Here is a 13,106-nt window from a genome sequence, read left to right as displayed (position 1 = left end):
AAAAAAAAAAAAGAAATCTGTTGACTTCTAGGACATTATTGCATTTTATACTGTTATGTGACTTCTGAAGTTAAGAAAAATCCTTTTGTATAATAATTCTTTAATATCTTTAAATAGTTCTTTATCATTTACTTTCCCATATTTAGCTTTTTAAAATATTTATAGTAACCATGCAAGACAGATTTGGTTATTCTCATTCTATGGAGATAGAAATTGGAGTTTCAAGAAGGTTAAGGGAATTGGCCATCCTAAGTCTGCTAATGAGCAAAAGAACTGGTGTGAATCCAAGTCTTCTTACTCCAAGCTAATACAGTTGCCATAACATCACAGCTGTCTCCAATTTGAGCCCACTTATGCTACGAAGAAATGACCAGGTGAACAGCTGCCATGCATCTAAGAATAAATTATGCCAGGGATTTATTTGCATGATTTAGAGAGGGCTCATTTATTCTGTTTATTCTCTGCTGTCTTAAGGATCTTTTCTTTTCCTTTTTTTTTTTTTTTAGGTTGACATCCATCACCACACATATTTACACAATGTCTTTTCTTGTGATGAGAAGTTTTAAGATCTCTTCGCAACTTACAAATATATGATACAGTATTAACTATAGTCACCATCCAATACATTAAACCCCCATAATTTATTTATTTGATAGCTGGAAGTTTGTACCTTTTGACCACCTTTACCCATGCCACCTACCCCACCCCACCTCTAGTAATTACCAACTGTTCTCTGCATCTATGAGTTCAGGTTGTTGTTGTTGTTAGTTGATTCCACATACGAGATAAATAAATCAGAAGGTCGGGGGTAGGATCCAGATATCAGAATTTTTTAAGGCATGCTCAGGTTAGTCCAATGTGCCCATTACTATCTAAAGTTCTTGTGGCACCTGGGTGGCTCAGTGGGTTAAAGCCTCTGCCTTGATCTCAGGTTATGGTCCCAGGGTCCTCGGATCAAGCCCCGCATCAGGCTCTCTGCTCAGCAGGGAGCCTGCTTCCTCCTCTTTCTCTGCCTGCTTGTGATCTTTCTCTGTCAAATAAATAAATAAAAATCTTAAAGTTCTTAAATATTTTACTTGTTTGACAGATTCTGTATCATTGGTGCTATTATTTCCCAGTGTCCAAGAGAATATAGACTAGTTTTCTGTTTTTATCATTTGACTTTTCTCCCCAACTATCACATTCAGCCAAACAGCACCCTACATTTTGTGTTATGCTTTAGTAGCCCAATTACTTAACATTTTCTAATAAGACTGGTGAATGTAATTCATTCATATTTCCCCCAAACCAACACTACTGAAGAGTTAAGAGGCTGAATGCAGACATATTACATTTAAGTTGCCTTGTCTTTTATTTATTTTTAAAGATTTATTTATTTGAGAGAAAGAGAGCATGAATGGGAGGGGCAGAAGGAGAGGAGAGATAATCTCTCCCAAGATAATCTCAGGCAGACTCTGTGCTCAGCACAGAGCCCATCTTGGGGCTCGATCTCATGACATGATGATCATGACTTAAATTGAAACCAAGGGTCAGACACTCAACTGACTGTGCCACCCAGGCTCCCCAAGCTGCCTTGTCCTTTAAATGATGAAATGTATGAAAGGGAAAGCAATATTTATTGAATGTGTATTATTTCATAAAGAATATATTGGCCCCAAAACTCTGAGAAGTATTGCTTTTGTTCCCAAATTAGATCAGAAGAACTGGGTTATTACCAGCAATGCTGGTACCAGTCAAAGTTGTGATAGGTAAAGTTAGTTTTCAGCTACCTTCCTGTCTTGTTGACGCTCAGTTACCACATCATTTATGTCTAGTTTCATGAGGATAAGTTAACTATCCTCTACATGTTAATGACTTCCAACTTTATAGCTGCAGTCCAAATGCCCATCTGGCATCCTAAATTTACCATGTCCAAAACCAGTCTTGTCATCTGCCTCCATCCCTCAAACCAGTTCCACTTGGATGCAGCCCTGAGCCTCATCTCAGTTCATGGCAACACCATTCCCTTCCAATTGCTCATGCAAATAACCTTGTCATCATTCTTGAGCTCCCTCTTTCTCACACACCCCACATCCAAATTGTCAGCAAATCCTATGAACTCTGATTTCAAAATATACTCTGAATTTAACCACTTGTGTACTGTCATTGTTTTCACTCTAGTCTGAATCACCATAATCTCTTGTCTGGATTAATGCAACAGACTCATATAGTCTGTTTCTGCCCTCCATATCTTCAGTTATCAACACAATGGCCCAACTGATTCTTCTAAATCACAAGCGGAGTCACACCACTCTTCGTTGAAAACTGTACAATGGCACACTAAACTTACTCCGGAATAAAAGCCAAAATCCCAACGGAATCTGGATTCCAATTACCTGTTACCTGTCTACCCTCTTACCTAATACTCTTCCCCTTGCTCACTACTCTCCAGGCACACTGGTCTCTTCGCTGTTCCTCAAATCTGGTAGGCATGTTCTAACCTTGAACTCTCTCCTTTAGGGTTCTTCAGCTAGTTATTCTTTTGACTAAACTCCCTTCAAGTGTTTGCTTAAATGTTACCTTCTCAATGCGGATTTACCCTGACCTCCTTATTTAAATTGCAGCTTGAGTAATACCTCCCACCCCCCTCTTCCCAATGCCCCATGTTTTTATAGCCCTTATCATTTCCTAACATAGTAATAAACATAGGTTTACTTGTTATGCTTATCATCTATCTCTCCTGTGAATATGGAAGTTCCAACAGGGCAGGGAACATTGCTTTTTATTTGTTTTAACTGATATATCCCAAAAGCCTCAAACAGTACTTGGCAGAGAGTAGGTGCTCAATAATCTGCTGAATGACTGAACTCAGTTTATATAATTTTTTCGTTCTCTTATTCACATAGCAAGATTACACAGCTATATTAAAAGATTGTGACTAAAACTACTTTTCTAAAGTTAATAATTTTAAAATAATTTTAATATAATAAATAAATTTATATATAAATTTAATATAATAAATAATAAACTAATTTAAAAATACTTGTAGTTTTTCCTCATTTCAACATTAAATATGTAATAACAGGTATATGAGTTGATTTTATAAACTTTATTTTCCTAAGATATTTGATAGTTAAAATGATTAAAGCTTTTGGGAGTTATATTAAAATATAAGAGAATTTTGATTTTACATGTTAGAATGCTTGCTAAGTCCCATCAATACTCAAAAGATTCTAGCTCATATTTATTCTTTGGGAAATTAAATTGCCTTGTTTAATTTTTTTGATTTAATATTTTTCAATTATATCTAAATCTACTAAAAATTATTGGACAAAGTTAATAAAACATACTAAGTTTTAATATACTTGAATTCCTATGAGTTTGTTTTAGTACTATCATTTATGTCCCCATGGTGAGCCTGCTTTTGTTTTTATTGGTTAGTGTTTCGGTTATTTACAAATTTCTAGAATCTTTCATTAGCCTGGTTATCTCTGTTCTCCCCATTAGTTCTGACTAAATTTCTTTAGAAATCCATAAACTGAAATGGAGAGCTAGCTCCCAGCAGAGATGATCACATAATATTCACAAAAGTTGCACAAAAGGTTATCACAAAGTATTTTTCAGGGAAGTGAAATTTAATATTACTTTAAATGGCTTTGTGAGGGAAGTAATAATGTAAGTGCCTAGTGGCATCTGGGGTATAATAAACTCTCAATCAATAGTTAATTATTAAAGTTAAGCCAAATTTCCAGAGCTGTGAAAATCACTAGTCTGATTTTCCTTACTTCTCTCTCTTCAAGATACAGAAACTTGGAAGGAAAAAAAAATCGCTATAAGCATCCTCAAGAAAAAGCCAAAGTTCATGGATCACATGGACGAGTTTTGTTTTGCTCCCAATAAGGTATTTGTCCTATGATTATGAAAATGAAAATAAAACATTTTTATAGCTTGATACTACAAAGACAGTCTGTTTCACTTCAACTCAAAAGCACAAATGGTTACACAACGCAAAGGAAAGAACTTGCGTTCTTGTGGTTTAGTATATTGGTTTAAAAGCACATTTTCTCTGAAAATATTCAAATTCTACCCAGTCTCATTCTAACAGTAACTATTCAGGCTACCACTTAAAAAAATATAAGGCCAACCTTTGTTTTTGATGGTAGTAAGGATGGAAAATTAGATTTTTTTCAGCAGGAGTTCTGAGGAAGACGTTTTAGAGTGCTAGGATTTCTCCTACCTATAAAAAGCTCACAAAACTATGTAAACAATATCACAAGTGATTGGCACATTGACCAAAATAACCCGGAATTAATCTATCAGAAAATATGTAAAACACACTAAGGATAGTAAGAGAGATAAAGGAGAGAAGGTGGAGAGGAAAGGTGGGGGGAAAGAGGACAAGGAAAACTAAACTAAAAAAACTAAATTACAGTAAGGTCCTAGGTGGAGGCTTGCTTCCTATTTCTAACACACTATAAATAACCAAACCCAAAAATCCTTCCAGAAAAACCTGTATATTTCTTAAGGACAAATATTATTTTTTATCCTCTAAATGTTCAAATATTTAACATGTTTGTTTGAACAGATTAAACAGATTAAATAAAACTTCAGGCTGTGATTAAATGTTTTTACTATCTACATTTAAATGCTATGAATTAATATTATCCTAGTTTTAATTTCCCAGTTAATGCCTGACTAAAAATTTTTCATTTATTATTATAAAAATATTTTTAAATTTTTAAGAAAACAAAAATCACAACCCCAAAGTTTTAAGATTTTCTACGTTCCCCCCTCCCATTATTTTACACACACCTGTGTGACCACATGTACTCAAACTACATGCACAAAATTTTTATATGATAGGAATGAGGGCATGGATGCAACTTTGTATTTCTGGCTTTAGTTTTTAATATCTTTGCAAAATAAGATGTACAAAAAATTCAAAATTATTTCAGAATGAATTATTTGAAAGATTTTAAATGTATATGTATCACTGAGAGAAATAATAGAAATAATGTAACTCTACAGATCCCAAACCACAGGGATGTATGCTAAAAGCAAACACAAGTTTTCACCAAGGATATAAAGTTTTTGAGAGAACTATGTATATATTCTCTTTGATTGCCTTTTTCCTTCCTGAGCTTTCTATTCATTTAATTTATTCCAATGAAGAAGAATGGGATAGAAGGCTCTTAAAAAGCCTACACTCTATCTAAACCTAGAGACATATAAAATTCACCTTTATATAATAAATAATTGAAACTATCTGCTTCTTTAGTACAGAATGAAAAATATCCTGATGCAAAACACATTAATTAATATGTCAATTCAATGTAAATTCTCCAAAGCTCAGTGTGTTAAGTTTCTATGTTGATGATGAGTCACATATTTGGTAAAGTCTTCCAGAACCTTTAACAATGATGACTTTGTTTACACTCTGAAATAAGGGCACTCAGGATATTTAACAATTGTGAAAAATTAACTTTATGTCTTATAGAAGTTGACTATTTCCGAGAATGTTGATTCATTAACACGAAGGAAGTATACTGAGAGGTTCTTTCTTTGGGTATTATGTTCTTTCTTTGGGTATTATTAGATCAAGTCAGCAAAAATATTCACTTACATAGACTGATACTGTACAGACTAATGTTGTTTTAGTTGAGGTATACAGTAAAATACATAAATTTAAAGGGACAGTTGAAAACATATGTTTTTAGAAAAAGAGAAAAGGGTCCTCCTGTAGTTACCTTTTTGGTACTGATTTTTTTTTTTTAAGTTCTACAATCTCTAGTGTTACTTTTAATATAAAATTACATATGAAGCCAGGATAATAGGTGGGGTTATACTACTAATAGGAAATTGAGCTATTATAGTATTTATCACTATACTACATCCTACATTATTAGAAGAATAATATTTAATAATAAAGTTGTACATATTATTTTATTTTATTATCCTGGAAATGATGCTTTCAATTATCCCTCTGCTACACTGGTCTAGTGTTTTCTTGATATTGTTTATGATATTATTTCATGATCCAGTACTGCTGATTTCTTAGGTTTCCTATAGCTCTAATTAGTCTACCATAGGAGTTTATTTTTTTAAATTTATTTATTTTTGAAGATTTATTTATTCATTTGAGAGAGAGAGAGAGTGCACAGATAGGCAAGAAGAGGGGTAGAGGGAGAGAATTCTCAAGCAGAGTGTGGAGCCCAAGGCAGAACTCCAACCCAGAACCCTGAGATCATGGTCTGAGCTCAAACCAAGAGTCAGATGCTAAACCAACTAAGCCACCCAGGTACCCATCAGAGTAAGAGTTTAAATTATATCCAGAATATCCCCCAAATAATCTCTAGAGCTCTACTTTAGAACATGTACATTTTAAAAATGTAAATACATGCTAAATGTTTATATTAACAGATAATTTTAATCCCTTAATATAATCCCTTAATCTAAAAATGTACTTGTGTTATGTATATAATCTCACAGGTAAGCAAGATAATTCTCTACCTCTGGAGGACACCATAATTTTATTTATAAAAAGGAAAATGGGGGTGCCTGGGTGGCTCAGTCATTAAACATCTGCCTTTGGCTCAGGTCGTGGTCCTGCGATCCTGGGATCAAGCCCCACATCAGGCTCCCTGCTTAGCAGGAAGCCTGCTTCTCCCTCTCCACTCCTCCTGCTTATGTTCCCTCTCTTGCTGTGTCTCTGTCAAATAAATAAATAAAATCTTTTAAAAAATAATAAAATAAAAAAGGAAAATGAATTCCATGCCGCAGTGTCCTGGAAATTTTTTTTAAAAATTTCTAATCTAGTAATTGTTGGAAATATTTTTCTCATCCCAACCAGAACTCAAAGGGTGAGGAGTCAAAGTAGATGCTGAAATCCATTTATTTCAGCAGAGATTACAACCATATAGCTTGTTACCTCCTTTACTCAAAGACCTGAAGCTAAGAATAATAGCAACCTAGTTTTGGGCTTTAAAATCTGGCTTCTCACTATATGATTACAATTTTTAAAAGATTAAAATATTCATCATTATCAAAGCTTTGTAAGAGCTTGAATTTCTCAGATTTCAGAATTTTAAACCATAATGGCTCTAGCATATTTGTAAGACCTCTTAAGTTAATATTTTTGCCAAAACCACTTACCTAATGCGTTTGGGGCTCCCTGCTCAGTGGGGAGTCTGCTTCTTCCTCTCCTCCCCATTTGTACTCTCTGTCACTACCTCTGTCTTTCTCACTCAAATAAATAAGATCTTAAAGAAAAGAATTACTCATTTCTATACTGCCAAATATACTAAGAAACATAATTTAACCCACAAATGAAATATGCACTTATTTTTATTTTTTTAAAAGGTTTTATTTATTTGACAGAGAGATCACAAGTAGGCAGAGAGGCAGGCAGAGAGAGGGGGAGGCAGGCTCCCCACTGAGCAGAAAGCCCGATGATGCCGGGCTTGATCCCAGGACTCTGAGATCATGACCTGAGCCAAAGGCAGAGGCTTAACCCGCTGAGCCACCCAGGCGCCCCATGCATTTCTTTAAAAAAAAAAAAACAACAATTTATTTATTTGAAAGAGAGACTGATTGAGCAAGACAACACAAGCTGGAGGAGCGGCAGAGGAAGAGGGAGAAGCAGGCTCCCCACTAAATAGGGAGCCTAACTCAGAGCTGGAGCTCAATCCCAGGACCCCGAGATCATGACCTGAACGTAAGGCAGATTCTTAACGAATTGAACCACCGACGTGTCCCATACAAATGAAATATGCATTTCTTAATACTACTAAAATAATTACCTTTAAAAATACTTCATAGATGGTAAGAAAATAAAGAAAAAGTTACAACAAATGAATACCATAATATATAATCAAGTGAAACACTTCTTACAAATAGAAGAAGCAGAAGCAGGATGATGGGATGTCACACAAGAAAATGGGTTATGAAAGAAGGTGGTGACTTCCATCTTAGATGTTCTCATTCTCAACTTCGATTACTCACTCTGGGGAAACCAGCTGCTATGTGAGGCAGCCTGACAGAAGGTCCATGTGAGTGCGTTTGGAAGCAGATCCTCTTCCAGTCCAGTCTTCAGATGAAACTGCAGCGTTAGATAACAGCTTGACTGCAACCTCATGATCCAGAGACATCTAGTTAAGCCATGCTGGGATCCTTGATCTACTAAAACTGTTAGATAATAAATTAATAGCTTACTTTTAAATTCTATAATTATCTCTTTATGGATCAGCACTGTACAGAGACCAAAGTTTGAGTAACACTGCTAGAAAACAGTTGTATCCTAAAGATTAGTAATACTGTTGTTTGAACAAAGGTGAAAATTTTACATATACTAGTAAACTAATCAACTGAATAACTTTTATGCCAAATACATTTTTCTGCTAGAGTGTGTACAAGAAAAAAAAGGCAAGTTTTTTTTGTAGTACTTAATAAAGCTAAAATACAAATTTCAAGAGGGCAATACCTGGTATAGTGCTAGGCCACTGAGCTTGTTACTTAAAAAATAAATGTTGAATGAATGAATGATGGGCAAATTAATATACAGAAAATAATAAAATTAATGGTAATACCTCAGTGAAGTCTTTTTAAATGCAGTAACTATAAAAAGTAACATTTGGATCTTACAGTGTTTTACGTGTATAATTCTATTTAATTTTCCTAAGAAATGAGGAAACGATGGTGTGAAGACTTAGATGTACCTTAGATAAAATAATAATTGGTGAATTTGAGACTGTATTTTAGGCCTAGCTTCAAAACCCTCATGCTTAGCCATTACATGATAAATACAAAGAAGGTAAAATAAAAAATTACTGAAATCTTACCAAAAAAGAAGGAACAGTAGTTTTTTTTTTTTTTTTGTAGATTTCATGGAATGTGAAGGTGGTATAAATAATAGATAAAATCATTTATTGCTGTAATATAAAACAAAATTTATGGCCTAACCTTATTTTTAGATGATATCATGATTTTGAAAACTCTCTAAAAGCCTAAGAAGTCTCTGAATGAAGAATATGAGATAATGACGAGGAAATGAAAATAAAATTATTAAAATATGATGTCCGTTCAGACTGTACTAAAATGTATTTGGGAACGATCTGCAGACCTTTCTAGTGAACCAAAGGGTAATATATTAAATAATCATGGCATCTAAAACAAAGAGTTCACTTCTACCAGGGACTGTCTTATGTAATAATACCAATAAAAATTAATTTCTGCCTAAAGCCAACATAAAACAAAGGGAAAACATTATTAAAAAAAAAAAAAAAGAATTTTCTGAGGAGCCTAAGTGGCTCAGTCGGTTAAGTGGCTGCCTTCAGCTCAGGTCATGATCCTGGGGTCCTGGGATCGAGCTCCACAATGGGCTTCCTGCTCAGCAAGGAGCCTGCTTCTCCCTCTCCCTGTCACTCCCCTTGATTGTGCTTTCCCTCTCTCTGTCAAATAAATAAAATCTTTTGAATAAACAAAATATAGAAAGAAAGAAAGAAAGAATCTTCTCTGAAAATGAAAACTTCCTAAATCTGGTCTCTGTACAAGTCAAAGTAGCAGCCGAAGTGATTTCTTTACAATACTGTCAGTGGTTTCTTCCTTTTTCAAAATATATCCAACCTCTCTAAATGTGGGAGACGGGGTGAGGAAGATGCAAATAAAAAGTATGAAATTCCATAAAGGTTGGCCACATTGTTAAAAATACATATAAATAAATGATAACATTTTCAAACAACTTCTTTATGTTAAGCAGGTACTAAGTGTTTAAAAAGCATTCTCTCATGATTACTCACTAATTTATATATTATCTCACTAAAGTATATATTGGTAAAATACATAAAGAAATTGAATCTTAGAGAATTTATGTAATTCACCGAGGATCACCCAGAGGTGTCCAAGCTGAAATTAAAATAGAAGATTCTGGCTCCAGAGCCCACATTCCTTAATCAGTATGCTAAATATATAATGAAGATGCCAGCAGGCTTATCTTATTTTTTTAATTATTGAAAGATACTTTAATCAGATATAAATTTGACAGGCTTTTTTTTTTTTTCTTTCAGTTGTTTAAAGATGTTGCTCCACTCTTTTCTAGCTTCCATAATTGTTAAGATTATGATAGTTCATACTGTTGTTCCCTGTATGTGATGTGTCATTTCTTTCTGACTGTTTTCAAGTTTTTCTCTTCATTTTTGGTTTTCCTCAGTTTGGCTATGATGTACCCAGGCACAATCCCCCCTCCCCAAAAGAAAGAGCTACTCTAGGTTCCTGTATTTTCCATGAACACCTTCCCTTACTTCTACTTCCTCTTCATCTGTCCTTTTAAAGATATGAAAGTTTTCTCTGTCCTTGACATACAGCAGCAGTGCTCTTCTCAACCTCTCCTATCTCATATTGCATACATTTACATTTTCCCCCAAAATTACCCTCAGGGAGGAAGGGAAAAAACACTTCCTGAGCCTTAAAAATATCCTGACCCTTTTGTCAAGAATGTGAATAATAAAATCTGTTTAAATTATGCACCTGTTAAACTTCTGACTGCAGTATCATATATTAATCTTAATCACAAAATAGTTTCGGTTTCACCCCATAAAAAAGTAACAATAATCACTAGAAAGAAGTAAAGTTTTTTTTTTAGAAAAGACCTTCATCTCTGGAATTTATTAGCATTTTTTCATAGATTTTTCACAGGTCTGCTTGAGGGCAAAAGAAAATATTTCTACATATAGGGCACCAATCACTTTGACTTCACTTTGGTTTTTGATAATTCTCCCAGATCATGATTTATACAGTGTGGTTCTACTATGAAATGCTTGTTACGATGGGATCCCATGATTGCCATGCTTTTCCTATGCAAAAAACTAAAACTTCTGTCAATATTTTATCATTAACTATTCTCAATGGGCAAATATTAAATACTTTATAAATGATTTTTTATACACCTATTTTAATGCAAAAATTTCACTGGATTGTATAAAGATAAATTAACTAGTAGTATACATACTTTGATCTTTAATCAAGTACTTTGGAATCTTTAGGATGAATGCTTTATTTGATCAAATTATTATTATTTTGGAATTAAAATGGCTAACCCATAACTTGAGATAGGAGAAGGAAATACAAACTAGTTTGTGGCTGGTTATAAAAGAAAGATTAAGGAACACAGTTAATTAACCTTTGGCTTAAAAGAATCTATTAGACTCAGTTTTAGTTTTAGTTTCTTCTTCGAGCAACTTTATTGTAAGCACAGATATTTCATACCTTATTTTTTCTTAGAAACCTTCCAATGAACAAAATATTAAATTTTTAACAGAATAAAATTCACTCTATCTTACAATTTCTATATGGATTAGATTCTTACAGATTGAAGATACATTATAGTGATCCCTTTATAAATGAATGAAAGATACATTATGGTATCTTAGGGAACTTACTTTCTTATATCTTGAATATTTTGCTATTTCATTATCCTAGGAATTATTAAACATTTATGCTAAAAGATAAAATAATAAGAAAGAAAAATAATGGAATCATCAGAAAGATGACCTGGCAGTGAAATAAATTATCACTATTATATCATCCTTCAGTTTTCTAATTGTGTTGCCCACAGTATCACATCTTTGAAGGAAAAGTATAAGAAAAATATAGATAATATATACTATTATACACTATTTTTGCAAGGGGTTGGGTTTTGGTAGCTTTCAATGATGAAAGTTTTTAATGAAAGCTAAACACAGTTGAAAGTTCTGAATTTTTCACTTTCTGCCCATACTGGCAAAGATAAGAAAACTGACAGAAGAGTTTCATAATTATTAAACAAATAAGAAGATGAGTATAAAGAAACTAATTGCACTCTTGACCATAATAATGAAGTTGATCTTGAAAACAAAATCTAAGAGTATGAATTTTCAGATGACTCAAATACATATCTTCTCAAATTTAAGAATCAATGAGTAAAGAATGAATTTGTAAGAAAAGCAAATATGGCATTCCCATCCAGTTAGTCATTCAACAGGAAGGAATTCATCACAGAGTATTTTGCAACAAGAACTTGGAACATCCCATTTTGTTAACAGGACATATGACAGTTTATGATATTTATGCACTAAAAGTTACTTAATATGGCTTGTAAGTCAGCAAATGTCTAAGGCAGATGTGTATATAAAGGGAAAAGGAAGGAAATAGATGATGTAGAAATGAAAACCTTATTGGACTTGTATTTCTAAGGGTGTTTAAAATATAAGAATGAAAATATTTTATAATTATGGAGGAAAGAAAATAGATGTCTTCTCTTTAACAAGATTATGAGATATCAAAGTTTTCAATATTACTGCATTTTGATGTTATAAGCAAAGATAAAGAACCAGACATAATGATAAGCTAGAATCTATTAAAGATGCATATTATACCTGGAAGCTTTATTTATAAGATGGAAAGATCCAGGATCATGCATAAAAATTGAAGAGTAGCTACTCGCTTTCAAAGGACATTCATTACTCACTTTAGAAAAATATAGAATAAAAATTTGCTAAGATTCAATTTTTATTGCAATCCCTAATGAAGTTGTTGTTCATCATCTCTTGTTACTTCTCAAGATTATTCATAAAATTACTCAAAAATATAAAAAATAAAATGATAGATACAAATGACTATTTTTTCTGAGATATACTCTTATACAAAGAGTTAAATCAATACATAATTCCTTTATCAACATTAGATAAAAGAATAATTGCAAAAGAAATCACTTAAATTATCTATAGATAATTAAAACATAGACTTGCTAGCATACCCCTTTAGTTATCACAGATAAGTCCGGAAACTGTCTCTATAATATACTACTGCAGCTTAAAAATGTATGTGGATAAATTTTCTTCAAAAGAAAAACTTCAGGGCTCCTGGGTGGCTCAGTGGGTTAAGCCGCTGCCTTCGGCTCGGGTCATGATCTCAGGGTCCTGGGATCGAGTCCCGCATCGGGCTCTCTGCTCGGCAGGGAGCCTGCTTCCCTCTCTCTCTCTCTCTCTGCCTGTCTCTCCATCTACTTGTGATTTCTCTCTGTCAAATAAATAAATAAAATCTTTAAAAAAAAAAAAAAAAAAGAAAAACTTCAAACTAAAGAGAAACTATGCAAC

General features: G+C 33.4%; 1 protein-coding gene across 4 annotated transcripts in view; it reads right to left on the bottom strand.

Moving 5' to 3' along the window:
• Positions 1-13,106, bottom strand: part of POLK (DNA polymerase kappa) — an 80,001-nt gene that overhangs the window by 57,884 nt on the left and 9,011 nt on the right. For 3 of the 4 annotated variants that reach the window (XM_059418087.1, XM_059418086.1, XM_059418089.1), the window contains one exon: positions 7,981-8,163. The exons of the other annotated variant lie outside the window; for it this stretch is intronic. The gene's annotated coding sequence lies outside the window, so the exon portion shown is untranslated. The remainder of the gene's footprint in view (positions 1-7,980; positions 8,164-13,106) is intronic. 4 annotated transcript variants of the gene reach the window in all.

Source organism: Mustela nigripes, chromosome 12, assembly GCF_022355385.1.
Source record: "Mustela nigripes isolate SB6536 chromosome 12, MUSNIG.SB6536, whole genome shotgun sequence".
Classification (NCBI taxonomy): domain Eukaryota; kingdom Metazoa; phylum Chordata; class Mammalia; order Carnivora; family Mustelidae; genus Mustela; species Mustela nigripes.
Note: the sequence above shows the minus strand (reverse complement) of the source record. Positions and strands in the feature narration are given on the sequence as shown.